The sequence below is a fragment of the Salmo trutta genome, chromosome 36 (assembly GCF_901001165.1).
Source record: "Salmo trutta chromosome 36, fSalTru1.1, whole genome shotgun sequence".
In the NCBI taxonomy this organism is placed as follows: Eukaryota; Metazoa; Chordata; class Actinopteri; order Salmoniformes; family Salmonidae; genus Salmo; species Salmo trutta.
Genome location: NC_042992.1, coordinates 1,097,932 through 1,112,403, shown reverse-complemented (window position 1 = coordinate 1,112,403; position 14,472 = coordinate 1,097,932). Strand labels below are relative to the sequence as shown.

Here is a 14,472-nt window from a genome sequence, read left to right as displayed (position 1 = left end):
AAGGTTGATACCTGCTGGACTGTTCAATAACACTGTAGCTCATTTTGTTTATCTGTCGGCCCCAGCCTCGAACTCAGGTCCTGTGTGTACCTAACTGACCCTCTCTGCCCATTCATTCATGTTGTCTTAGCTCTCCCGACCAACACCTGTGATTGCTTTATGCCTCTCTCTAATGCCAATATGCCTTGTCTACTGCTGTTTCTGTTAGTTCATATTGTTTTACTTCACTGTAGAGCCTTCAGTCCTGCTCAACATGCCTTAGATAGCACTTTTGTCCCACCCCCTACGCATGCGGAGACCTCACATGGCTTAACTGGTGCCTCCAGAGATGCAACCTCTCTCATCGTCAGTCAATGCCTAGGTTTACCTCCACTGTACTCACGTCCTACCATACCCTTGTTTGTACATTAGGCCCTGAATCTATTCTACCACGCCCAGAAATCTGCTCCTTTTATTCTCCGTTCACAACGCACTAGACAACCAGTTCTTATAGCCTTTAGCCGTAGCCTTATCCTACTCCTCCTCTGGTAATGTAGAGGTTAACCCAGGCCATTTAGCCCCCAGTACTACACCTATTCCCCAGGCGCTCTCATTTCTTGACTTCTGTAACTGTAAAAGCCTTGGTTTCATGCATGTTAACATCAGAAGCCTCCTCCCTAAGTTTGTTTTATTCACTGCTTTAGCACACTCTGCCAACCCTGATGTCCTAGCCTTGTCTGAATCTTGGCTTAGGAAGGCCACCAAAAATTCAGAAATATCCATCCCCAACTAAAACATTTTCCATCAAGATAGAACTGCCAAAAGGAGGCAGAGTTGCAATCTACTGCAGAGACAGCCTGCAGAGTTCTGTCTTACTATCCAGATCTGTGCCCAAACAGTTTGAGCTTCTACTTTTAAAACTCCACCTTTCCAAAAATAAGTCTCTCATTAATGTCACTTGTTATAGACCCCCATCAGCCCCCAGCGGTTGCCTGGACACCATATGTGAATTGATTGCCCCCCATTGTAGCCTGTCAACTATGTGTCTGTCTATCCCTGTTCTCTCCTCTCTGCACAGGCCACACAAACGCCTCACACCGCGTGGCCGCTGCCACTCTAACGTGGTGGTCCTTGCGCGCACGACCCACGTGGAGTTCCAGGTCTCCGGCAGCCTCTGGAACTGCCGGTCTGCGGCCAACAAGGCAGAGTTCATCTCGGCCTACGCTACCTTCCAGTCCCTCAACTTCTTGGCGCTGACGGAAACATGGATTACCACAGAAAACACTGCTACTCCTACTGCTCTCTCCTCGTCCGACCACGTGTTCTCGCACACCCCGAGAGCGTCTGGTCAGCGGGGTGGTGGCACTGGAATCCCCATCTCTCCCAAGTGGACATTCTCTCTTTCTCCCCTGACCCATCTGTCTATCTCCTCATTTGAATTCCATGCTGTCACAGTCACTAGCCCATTCAAGCTTAACCTGTTAGGGGTAGGGGGCAGTATTTACACGGCCGGATAAAAAACGTACCCGATTTAATCTGGTTACTACTCCTGCCCAGTAACTAGAATATGCATATAATTATTGGCTTTGGATAGAAAACACCCTAAAGTTTCTAAAACTGTTTGAATGGTGTCTGTGAGTATAACAGAACTCATTTGGCAGGCAAAAACCTGAGAAGGTTTCATGCAGGAAGTGGCCTGTCTGACAAGGAGTCGTTGTTCTTGCTTCTGTTTATTGAAGAGTGGGGATCTTAGCTGTAACGTGACACTTCCTACGGCTTCCATAGGCTCTCAGAGCCCGGGAAAAAGTTGAACGATGACGAGGCAGCCTCAGGCTGAAACACATAATCGCCTTTGCCAAGTGGCCGATAAGAGGACAAAGGAATTAGGCGCGTGCCCGATTCGACCCCGTGCTGTATTTTCTTTCGGCTGTTTACCTAATTGTAGATTCCCGGTCGGAATATTATCGCTTTTTTACGAGAAAAATGGCATAAAAATTGATTTTAAACAGCGGTTGACATGCTTCGAAGTACGGTAAGGAAATATTTAGAAATCTTTTGTCACGAAATGCACCGTGCGCATGACCGTTATTTACCATTGGGATAGTGTCTTGAACGCACGAACAAAACGTCGCTGTTGGAACATAACTATGGATTATTTTGGACCAAACCTACATTTGTTATTGAAGTAGAAGTCCTGGGAGTGCATTCTGACGAAGAACAGGAAAGGTAATCAAACTTTTCTAATAGTAAATCTGAGTTTGGTGAAGGCTAAACTTGGTGGGTGTCTAAATAGCTAGCCCTGTGATGCCGGGCTATCTACTCAGAATATTGCAAAATGTGCTTTCACCGAAAAGCTATTTTAAAATCGGACATATCGAGTGCATAAAGGAGTTCTGTATCTATAATTCTTAAAATAATTGTTATGCTTTTTGTGAACGTTTATCGTGAGTAATTTAGTAAATTGTTAGTAAATTCATCGGAAGTTTGCGGGAGGTATGCTAGTTCTGAACGTCACATGCTAATGTAAAAAGCTGGTTTTTGATATAAATATGAACTTGATTGAACAAAACATGCATGTATTGTATAACATAATGTCCTAGGTGTGTCATCTGATGAAGATCATCAAAGGTTAGTGCTGCATTTAGCTGTCTTCTGGGTTTTTGTGACATTATATGCTAGCTTGAAAAATGGGTGTCTGATTATTTCTGGCTGGGTACTCTGCTGACATAATCTAATGTTTTGCTTTCGTTGTAAAGCCTTTTTGAAATCGGACAGTGTGGTTAGATTAACGAGAGTCTTGTCTTTAAATAGCTGTAAAATAGTCATATGTTTGAGAAATTGAAGTAATAGCATTTTTAAGGTATTTGAAAATCGCGCCACAGGATTCAACTGGCTGTTACGTAGGTGGGACGATTTGGTGCCACCTGCCCTAGAGAGGTTAACATCCTTATCATTTATCGCCCTCCAGGTTCCCTTGGAGAGTTCATCAATGAGCTTGACGCATTGATAAGTTCCTTTCCTGAGGATGGCTCACCCCTCACAGTTCTGGGTGACTTTACCTACCTTTGACTCATTTCTCTCTGCCTCCTTCTTTCCACTCCTCTCCTCTTTTGACCTCACCCTCTCACCGTCCCCCCTACTCACAAGGCAGGCAATACGCTTGACGTCATCTTTACTAGATGCTGTTCTTCTACTAATCTCACTGCAACTCCCCTCCAAGTCTCCGACCACTACCGTGTATCCTTTTCCCTCTCGCTCTCCTCAAACACTACTCACTCTGCCCCTACTCAGATGGTATTGCGCCGTCGCAACCTTCGCTCCCTCTCTCCTGCTACTCTCTCCTCTTCCATCCTATCATCTCTTCCCTCTGCTCAATCCTTCTCCAACCAATGTCCTGATTCTGCTTCCTCAACCCTCCTCTCCTCCCTTTCTGCATCCTTTGGCTCTCTATGTCCCTATCCTCCCGGCCGGCTCGGTCCTCCCCTCCTGCTTCGTGGCTTGACGACTCATTGCGAGCTCACAGAACAGGGCTCCGGGCAGCCGAGCGGAAATGGAGGAAAACTAGCCTCCCTGCGGACCTGGCATCTTTTCACTCCCTCCTCTCTACATTTTCTTCCTCTGTCTCTGCTGCTAAAGCCACTTTCTACCACTCTAAATTCCAAGCATCTGCCTCTAACCCTAGGAAGCTCTTTGCCACCTTCTCCTCCCTCCTGAATCCCCCTCCCCTTCACCCCCCCCTCCCTCTCTGCGGATGACTTTGTCAACCATTTTGAAAAGAAGGTTGACGACATTCGATCCTCGTTTGTTAAGTCAAACGACACCGCTGGTCCTGCTCATGTTGCCCTACCCTTTGCTTTGACCTCTTTCTCCCCTCTCTCTCCAGATGAAATCTTGCGACTTGTGACGGCCGGCCGCCCAACAACCTGCCCGCTTGACCCTATCCCCTCCTCTCTTCTCCAGACCATTTCCGGAGACCTTCTCCCCTACCTCACCTCGCTCATCAACTCATCCTTGACCGCTGGCTACGTCCCTTCCGTCTTCAAGAGAGTGAGAGTTGCACCCCTTCTCAAAAAACCTACTATTCGATCCCTCTGATGTCAACAACACTTGGCTCTGTCATATCCTCACATGGTCTCTCCTATCATTGCTATGCAGACGACACACAATTAATCGTCTCCTTTCCCCCTTCTGATAACCAGGTGGCGAATCGCATCTCTGCAGTCCCTACACCCAAAGAAGGGCACTGCGTTCATCCACCTCTGGCCTGCTCGCCTCCCTACCTCTGCGGAAGCACAGTTCCTGCTCAGCCCAGTCAAAACTGTTCGCTGCTCTGGCACCCCAATGGTGGAACAAGCTCCCTCACGACGCCAGGACAGCGGAGTCAATCACCACCTTCCGGAGACACCCGAAACCCCACCTCTTTAACCTCCCTAGGACCAGCGGGACGAATTCGTCCCACCTACGTAACAGCCAGTTGAATCCTGTGGCGCGATTTTCAAAACCTTTGAAATGCTATTACTTCAATTTCTCAAACATATGACTATTTTACAGCTATTTAAAGACAGGACTCTCGTTAATCTAACCACACTGTCCGATTTCAAAAAGGCTTTACAACGAAAGCAAAACATTAGATTATGTCAGCAGAGTACCCAGCCAGAAATAATCAGACACCCATTTTTCAAGTTAGCATATAATGTCACAAAAACCCAGAAGACAGCTAAATGCAGCACTAACCTTTGATGATCTTCATCAGATGACACACCTAGGACATTATGTTATACAATACATGCATGTTTTGTTCAATCAAGTTCATATTTATATCAAAAACCAGCTTTTTACATTAGCATGTGACGTTCAGAACTAGCATACCCCCCGCAAACTTCCGGGGAATTTACTAACAATTTACTAAATTACTCACGATAAACGCTCACAAAAAGCATAACAATTATTTTAAGAATTATAGATACATTACTCCTCTATGCACTCGATATGTCCGATTTTAAAATAGCTTTTCGGATGAAGCACATTTTGCAATATTCTGAGTAGATAGCCCGGCATCACAGGGCTAGCTATTTAGACACCCACCAAGTTTAGCCTTCACCAAAATCACATTTACTATTAGAAAAGTTTGATTACCTTTCCTGTTCTTCGTCAGAATGCACTCCCAGGACTTCTACTTCAATAACAAATGCAGGTTTGGTCCAAAATAATCCATAGTTATGTTCCAACAGCGACGTTTTGTTCGTGCGTTCTAGACACTATCCGAATGGTAAATAACGGTCATGCGCACGGCGCATTTCGTGACAAAAGATTTCTAAATATTTCATTACCGTACTTCGAAGCATGTCAACCGCTGTTTAAAATCAATTTTTATGCCATTTTTCTCGTAAAAAAGCGATAATATTCCGACCGGGAATCTGCAATTAGGTAAACAGCCGAAAGAAAATACTGCACGGGGTCGAATCGGGCGATTATGTGTTTCAGCCTGAGGCTGCCTCGTCATCGTTCAGGTTTTTCCAGGCTCTGAGAGCCTATTGGAGCCGTAGGAAGTGTCACGTTACAGCTAAGATCCTGACTCTTCAATAAACAGAAGCAAGAACAACAACACCTTGTCAGACAGGCCACTTCCTGCATGAAATCTTCTCAGGTTTTTGCCTGCCATAGGAGTTCTGTTATACTCACAGACACCATTCAAACAGTTTTAGAAACTTTAGGGTGTTTTCTATCCAAAGCCAATAATTATATGCATATTCTAGTTACTGGGCAGGAGTAGTAACCAGATTAAATCGGGTACGTTTTTTATCCGGATGTGAAAATACTGCCCCCTATGCCAAAGAAGTTAAGGAATACCTGGGATAGGATAAGTAATCCTTCTAACCCCCCCCTGGATATCATAAGGTGAATGCACCAATTTGTAAGTTGCTGTAACGCCCTGGCCATAGAGAGGGTTTTTTTGTTCTTTATTTTGGTTAGGCCAGGGTGTTACATTGGGTGGGCGTTCTATGTTCCTTTTTCTATGTTTTTGTATTTCTTTGTTTTGGGCCGAGTAGGGTTCCTAATCAGAGGCAGCTGTCTATCGTTGTCTCTGATTAGGAATCATACTTAGGCAGCCTGTTTTCCTTTGGGGTTTTGTGGGTAGTTGTTTCTGTTGTGTGGTTTGCACTGACAGAACTGTTGGCTTTCGTTTTCCCTGTTTGTTTTTTGAAGTGTATCATTAAAAATCAAGATGAACACTAACTCCGCTGCACCTTGGTCCCCTCTTCCAGACGATCGTTACAGTCGCTCTGGATAAGAGCGTCTGATAAATGACGTAAATGTAAATGTAAATCTATCTTCAGAGTTCGTACTGTTAGGTGACCTAAACTGGGACATGCTTAACACTCCGGCCATCCTACAATCTAAGCTAGATGTACTCAATCTCACACAGATTATCAAGGAACGTACCAGGTACAACCCTAAATCTGTAAACATGGGCACCCTCATAGATATCATCCTAACCAACCTGGCCTCTAAATACACCTCTGCTATCTTCAACCAGGATCTCAGCGACCACTGCCTCATTGCCTGCGTCCGTAATGGGTCCGCGGTCAAACGACTACCCCTCATCACTGTCAAACGCTCCCTAAAACACTTCAGCGAGCAGGCCTTTCTAATTGACCTGGCCCAGGTATCCTGGAAGGATATTGACCTCATCCCATCAATAGAGGATGCCTGGTTGTTCTTTAAAAATGCTTTCCTCACCATCTTAAATAAGCATGCCCCATTCAAAGAATGTAGAACTAAGAACAGATATAGCCCCTGGTTCACTCCTGACTTGACTGCCCTTGACCAGCACAAAAACATCCTGTGGCGTACTGCATTAGCATCGAATAGTCCCCGCGATATGCAACTTTTCAGGGAAGTCAGGGACCAATATACACAGTCAGTTAGGAAAGCTAAGGCTAGCTTTTTCAAACAGAAATTTGCATCCTGTAGCACTAATTCCCAAAACTTCTGGGACACTGTAAAGTCCATGGAGAATAAGAGCACCTCTTCCCAGCTGCCCACTGCGCTGAGGCTAGGAAACACCGTCACCACTGATAAATCTACAATAATTGAGAATATCAATAAGCATTTCTCTACGGCCGGCCATGCTTTCCACCGTGTTATCCCTACCCCGGCCAACAGCCCTGCACCCCCTGCAGCAACTTGCCCAAGCCCCACCAACTCCTCCTTCACCCAAAATCAGATAGCTCATGTTCAGAAATCAGCTGGGCTAGACAATCTGGACCCTCTCTTTCTAAAATTATCCGCTGCAAATGTTACAACCCCTATTACTAGCCTGTTCAACCTCTTTTTTGTATCGTCTGAGATCCCTAAAGATTGGAAAGCTGCCGCGGTCATCCCCCATGTCAAAGGGGGAGACATTCTAGACCCAAACTGTTACAGACGTATATCCATCCTGCCCTGCCTTTCTGAAGTCTACGAAAGCCAAGTTAACAAACAGATCACTGACCATTTCGAATCCCACCGTACCTTCTCCGTTATGCAATCAGGTTTCTGAGCTGGTCACGGGTGCACCTCAGCCACGCTCAAGGTACTAAATAATATCATAACCGCCATCAATAAAAGACAGTACTGTGCAGCTGTCTTCATCGACCTGGCCAAGGCTTTCGACTCTGTCAATCACCACATTCTTATCGGCAGACTAAATAGCCTTGGTTTCTCAAATGACTGCCTCGCCTGGTTACCAACTACGTCTCAGATAGAGTTCGGTGTGTTAAATCAGAGGGCCTGTTCTCCGGACCTCTGGCAGTCTCTATGGTGGTGCCACAGGGTTCAATCCTTGGGCCGACTCTTATCTCTGTATATATCAATGACGTTGCTCTTGCTGCTGGTGAGTCTCTGATCCACCTCTATGCAGAAGACACCATTCTGTATACGTCTGGCCCTTCTTTGGACACTGTGTTAACAAACCTCCAAATGAGCTTCAATGCCATACAACACTCCTTCTGTGGCCTCCAACTGCTCTTAAATGCTAGTAAAACTAAATGCATGCTCTTCAACCGATTGCTGCCCGCACCTGCCTGCTCGACTAACATCACTACTCTGGACGGCTCTGAGTTAGAATACGTGGACAACTACAAATACCTAGGTGTCTGGTTAGACAGTAAACTCTCCTTCCAGACTCATATTAAGCATCTCCAATACAAAATTAAATCTAGAACCGGCTTCCTATTTTGCAACAAAGCATCCTTCACTCATGCTGCATAACATACCCTCGTAAAACTGACTATCCTACCGATCCTTGACTTCGGCGATGTAATTTACAAAATAGCCTCCAACACTCTACTCAGCAAATTGGATGTAGTCTATCACAGTGCCATCAGTTTTGTCACTAAAGCCCCATATACTACCCACCACTGCGACCTGTATGCTCTCATTGGCTGGCCCTCGCTACATATTCGTTGCCAAACCCACAGGCTCCAGGTCATCTATAAGTCTTTCCTTGCTAAAGCCCCTCCTTATCTCAGCTCACTGGTCACCATAACACCACCAACCCGTAGCACGCGCTCCAGCAGCTATATTTCACTGGTCACCCCCAAAGCCAACATATCCTTTGGCCACCTTTCCTTCCAGTTCTCTGCTGCCCAAGACTGGAACAAATTGCAAAAGTCACTGAAGCTGGAGACTTATATCTCCCTCACTAACTATAAGCATCAGCTGTCAGAGCAGCTTACCGATCCCTGCACCTGAACACAACCCATCTGTAAATAGCCCAACCAACTACCTCATCCCTATATTGTTATTCTTTTTTTTATCTTTTGCACCCCAGTATCTCTACTTGCACATTCATCTTCTGCACATCTATCACTCCAGTGTTTATTTGCTAAATTGTAATTATTTCGCCACTACGGCCTATTTATTTCCCTACCTCCCTAATCTTACTTCATCTTACTTAATTTGCACACACTGTATGTCGATTTTTCTATTGTGATATTGACTGTATGTTTGTTTATTCCATGTGTAAATCTATGTTGTTGTTTTTTTTTCGCACTGTTTTGCTTTATCTTGGCCAGGTCGCAGATGTAAATGAGAACTTGTTCTCAACTGGCCTACCTGGTTAAATAAAGGACTAGTTTTCAACTGGCCTACCTGGTTAAATAAAGGTGAAATAAAATAAATAAGTATGTCCATGATAAGGTGCTGCTCTGCCTTATCAACAAGGCAGGTCCTACAGGTCCTAGTTTCTGCCTTCTTAACAACACTATCAACAAGGCAGGTCCTACAGGTCCTAGTTTCTACCTTCTTAACAACGCTATCAACAAGGCAGGTCCTACAGGCCCTAGTTTCTACCTTCTTAACAACGCTATCAACAAGGCAGGTCCTACAGGCCCTAGTTTCTACCTTCTTAACAACACTATCAACAAGGCAGGTCCTACAGGCCCTAGTTTCTACCTTCTTAACAACACTATCAACAAGGCAGGTCCTACAGGCCCTAGTTTCTACCTTCTTAACAACACTATCAACAAGGCAGGTCCTACAGGCCCTAGTTTTGTCGCACCTGGACTACTGTTCAGTCGTGTGGTCATGTGCCACAAAAAAGGACTTAGGAAAATTGCAATTGTGTCAGAACAGGGCAGCACGGCTGGTCCTTAGATGTACACAGAGAGCTAATATTAATAATATGTGTGTCAATCTCTCCTGGCTTAAAGTGGAGGAGAGATTGACTTCATCACTACTTGTATTTATGAGAGGTATTGACATGTTGAATGCACTGAGCTGTCTGTCTAAACTACTGGCACACAGCTCAGACACCCATCCATACCCCACAAGACATGCCACCAGAGGTCTCTTCACAATCCCCAAGTCCAGAACAGACTATGGGAGGTGCACAGTACTACATAGAGCCATGACTACATGGAACTCTATTCCACATCTAGTAACTCACGCAGCAGTTTTATTAGATTTAAAAGCGGATTAAAAAAACACCTTATGGAACAGTGGAGACTGTGAAGCAACACAAACATAGGCACAGACACATGTATACACACATGCATACACACGGTAGCATATGCACTATACACACACATACACATTGATTTTGTACAGTATATATGTGGTAGTGGTGGGGTAGGGGCATGAGGACACACAGTGTGTGAATGTATTGTAATGTTTCTAAAATTGTATAAACTGCCTTAATATTGCTGTACCGCAGGAAGAGAAGCTGCTGCCTTGGCAGGAACCAATGGGGATCCATAATAAACTCCAGGAAGAGTAGCTGCTGCCTTGGCAGGAACTAATGGGGATCCATAATAAACCCCAGGAAGAGTAGCTGCTGCCTTGACAGGAACTAATGGGGATCCATAATAAACCCCAGGAAGAGTAGCTGCTGCCTTGGCAGGAACTAATGGGGATCCATAATAAACTCCAGGAAGAGTAGCTGCTGCCTTGGCAGGGAATAATGGGGATCCATAATAAACCCCAGGAAGAGTAGCTGCTGCCTTGGCAAGAACTAATGAGGATCCATAATCAATACGAATACAAACCAGAAGGTCAGAGAGCTTCAGGACAGACAATAGCCCTTTTCTAATCTGTAGGTCAGAGAGCTTCAGGAAACATAATACCTCTAATCACCAGGTAAGAGATCATCAAGACAGACACAATATTTATTCTACACAGTATGTTAAAGACCTGCAGGAAAGACAATATCTCTAATAACCATGTAATAGACCTTCTGGACAGAAAATAGCACTATTCTATTCAGCAGGTTAGAGAGTATCAGGACAGACAATAGCTTTAATTAGCAGGTTAAAGAGCTTCAGGACAGACAAGAGCTCTAATCAGCAGGCTAGAGAGCTTCAGGACAGACAAGAGCTCTAATCAGCAGGCTAGAGAGCTTCAGGGGAGGCAAGAGCTCTAATCAGCAGCCTAGAGATCTTCAGGGGAGGCAAATGCTCTAATCAGCAGTTTAGAGAGTTTTTGACAGACAACAGCTCTAATCAGCAGGTAAGATATTTTCAGGACAGACAATATATCTAATCTAATCAGCAGGTTAAAAAGCTTCAGGAGAGACAATATCTCTCATTTAATCAGCAGGTTAGAGAGCTTCAGGACAGACAAAAGCACTATTCAGCAGGTTTGACAGCTTCAGGACAGACAATATGTCACGTCCTGACCCTTGTAAGAGGTCATTTTCTATAGTAGAGTGATCAGGGCGTGACAGGGGGTGTTTTGGGTGGTTTTTCTATGTTGTCTATTTCTATGTTTAAGTTCTAGTTTGTCTATTTCTATGTTGGGCTTGTTTGGGTTGATCTCCAATTGGAGGCAGCTGATCCTCGTTACCTCTAATTGGAAGTCATATTTTTTTTTTTGATGTTTGTCCCACCTGTGTTTGTGGGTGATTATCTTTTGAGTAGTGTGTTTTCCTCTCTGCGTCACGGTTTGTTGTTTTTTGTGTTTTCAAGTATTTAGTGTATTGCATTTAGTTTCACTATAAATAAAATATGTGGAACTACGAACACACTGCATTTTGGTCCGATCCTTTTGACTGCCGTGACACAATAGCTCTAATCAGCAGATTAAAGAGCTACAGGACAGACAATAGCTCTAATCAGCAGATTAAAGAGCTACAGGACAGACAATAGCTCTAATCAGCAGATTAAAGAGCTACAGGACAGACAATAGCTCTAATCAACAGGTTAAAGAGCTACAGGACAGACAATAGCTCTAATCAACAGGTTAAAGAGCTACAGGACAGACAATAGCTCTAATCAGCAGATTAAAGAGCTACAGGACAGACAATAGCTCTAATCAGCAGATTAAAGAGCTACAGGACAGACAATAGCTCTAATCAGCAGATTAAAGAGCTACAGGACAGACAATAGCTCTAATCAGCAGATTAAAGAGCTACAGGACAGACAATAGCTCTAATCAGCAGATTAAAGAGCTACAGGACAGACAATAGCTCTAATCAGCAGATTAAAGAGCTACAGGACAGACAATAGCTCTAATCAGCAGATTAAAGAGCTACAGGACAGACAATAGCTCTAATCAACAGGTTAGAGCTTCAATGCCATACAACTCTCCTTCCGTGGCCTCCAACTGCTCTTAAACGCTAGAAAAGCCAAATGCATGCTTTTCAACCGTTCACTGCCCGCACCTGCCCACCCGACTAGCATCACTACTCTGGACGGTTCTGACCTAGAATACGTGGACAACTTCAAATACCTCGGTGTCTGGGTAGACTGTAAACTCTCCTTCCAGACTCATATCAAACATCTCCAATCCAAAATCATATCTAGAATCGGCTTTCTATTTCGCAACAAAGCCTCCTTCACTCATGCTGCCAAACATACCCTCGTAAAACTGACTATCCTACCGATCCTCGACTTCGGTGATGTCATCTACAAAATAGCTTCCAATACTCTACTCAGCAAATTGGATGTAGTCTATCACAGTGCCATCCGTTTTGTTACCAAAGCATCTTATACCACCCACCACTGCGACCTGTATGCTCTAGTCGGCTGGCCCTCGCTACACATTCGGCGCCAGACCCACTGGCTCTAGGTCATCTATAAGTCTATGCTAGGTAAAGCACTGCCTTATCTCAGCTCACTGGTCACGATAACAACACCCACCCGTAGTACACACTCCAGCAGGTATATCTCACTGGTCATCCCCAAAGCTAACACCTGCTTTGGTCGCCTTTCCTTCCAGTTTTCTGCTGCCAGTGACTGGAACGAATTGCAAAAATCACTGAAGCTGGAGAGTTATATTTCCCTCACTAACTTTAAACATCAGCTATCTGAGCAGCTAACCGATCGCTGCAGCTGTACATAGTCCATCTGTAAATAGCCCACCCAATCTACCTACCTCATCTCCATATTGTTTTTATTTACTTTTCTGCTCTTTTGCACAACCAGTATTACTACTTGCACATCATCATCTGCTCATTTATCACTCCAGTGTTAATCTGCTAAACTGTAATTACTTCACTACATTGGCCTATTTATTGTCTTACCTCCTCATGCCATTTGCACACACTGTATATAGACTTTCTTTTTTTTCTATTGTGTTGTTGACTGTACCCTTGTTTATTCCATGTGTAACTCTGTGCTGTTGTTTGTGTCGCACTGCTTTGCTTTATCTTGACCAGGTCACAGTTGTAAATGAGAACTTGTTCTCAACTAGCCTACCTGGTTAAATAAAGGACTTGTTCTCAACTAGCCTACCTGGTTAAATAAAGGACTTGTTCTCAACTAGCCTAACTGGTTAAATAAAGGTGAAATATAAAAATGTTAAAAGAGAGAGCTTCAGTACAGACAATAGCTCTAGGACTGACTAACTACTAGACTGCTGCTCAGAACAACATTGTTTATTTGCCTAGGTTTAGGAAAACTCAATTTTAAATGTCTGTCAAATCAAAAGATACCTCTGAAAGATACTTCCGCCCAACAGTGCCCCCATACCCTTCTTTCCCATCCCCATGTCTCCAGAGCCTATGACACTCTGACCCCATGTTGAGGCTATTATAGATCCTAGAAGCGCTCAGGGCCCAGGCTGCTCTTTCTTCTTACCTCTCCTGTACTCCACTCTCATACTTTCTCTCTATTGAAAATATCCTAGAAAAGGAATATGGTTTTTGGTTGTGCTGGGTCTTTAAATTGTATAACCCATAGGGAAGTGCATACAGCTGATGTCTGCTGTTAAACTTTACACCTGAAGACTTCACAAAACATTTGTAGCCCTATATGTCAAAATATTGGTTATGGTTGGAGTCTACACCTGTTGTTTTTCGTGGAGATCTGGTGTGGGCATTTGAACTATTTCTGTATGCTCTAAACAGGGCTGGGAAACAGACTAACATTACTGTGGTTGATATGATAACAACGTATTTGCATATTCAGTGTACAACCAATAGAATTAGTGTACATCTGCCTCTGTCCACATTTCATGAGCTGCTTTAAAGTCAAATGGTTGAATTCGTGAAACATGTGAGATACTATTCATGATAATAATTCCATCACATTGGATACTAACTATTTTATTCTCATTTTTGAATCAGGGTGAATATCTGAAGAGAAAAAGTAATTTAAAAAAGTTATTGAAATTAATTCTATAGCCTTTAAAAATTATTATCTCACTGAAAAAAAAATGAAGAAATACAAAGTAGACAATAATCAAATGTCAATAGTGTCAACATTCCATCAAGAAGACAGACACGCAGTATGACATAGTCAGAACAAAACTGTAACATGAAGATGGCGACATAACCCAACAAACAGGTAGGCGTACTGGAAATACAGCACCAAAACAGAAGATAAACGTGATAAATAAACCAAGATATTTTATTCATAACATGGTAAATACATTGTTATGCACAGTTGTTTAACATTTACAGATTATTCTAGCCCTAAAAGCCACTCAAAGTATTAAATAGGCCTAAACCAAATAGTACTAAAAACTAAAAGACCTCAAGGTTTTATTCACATAAATTGTATCTTATTATAT

The 14,472-nt window shown here is 43.7% G+C and overlaps 1 protein-coding gene across 2 annotated transcripts in view; it reads right to left on the bottom strand.

Annotated features, from left to right (window-relative positions):
• grhl2b (grainyhead-like transcription factor 2b) overlaps positions 1-14,472 on the bottom strand; it is a 106,246-nt gene that overhangs the window by 91,203 nt on the left and 571 nt on the right. The gene's annotated exons all lie outside the window — the stretch shown is intronic.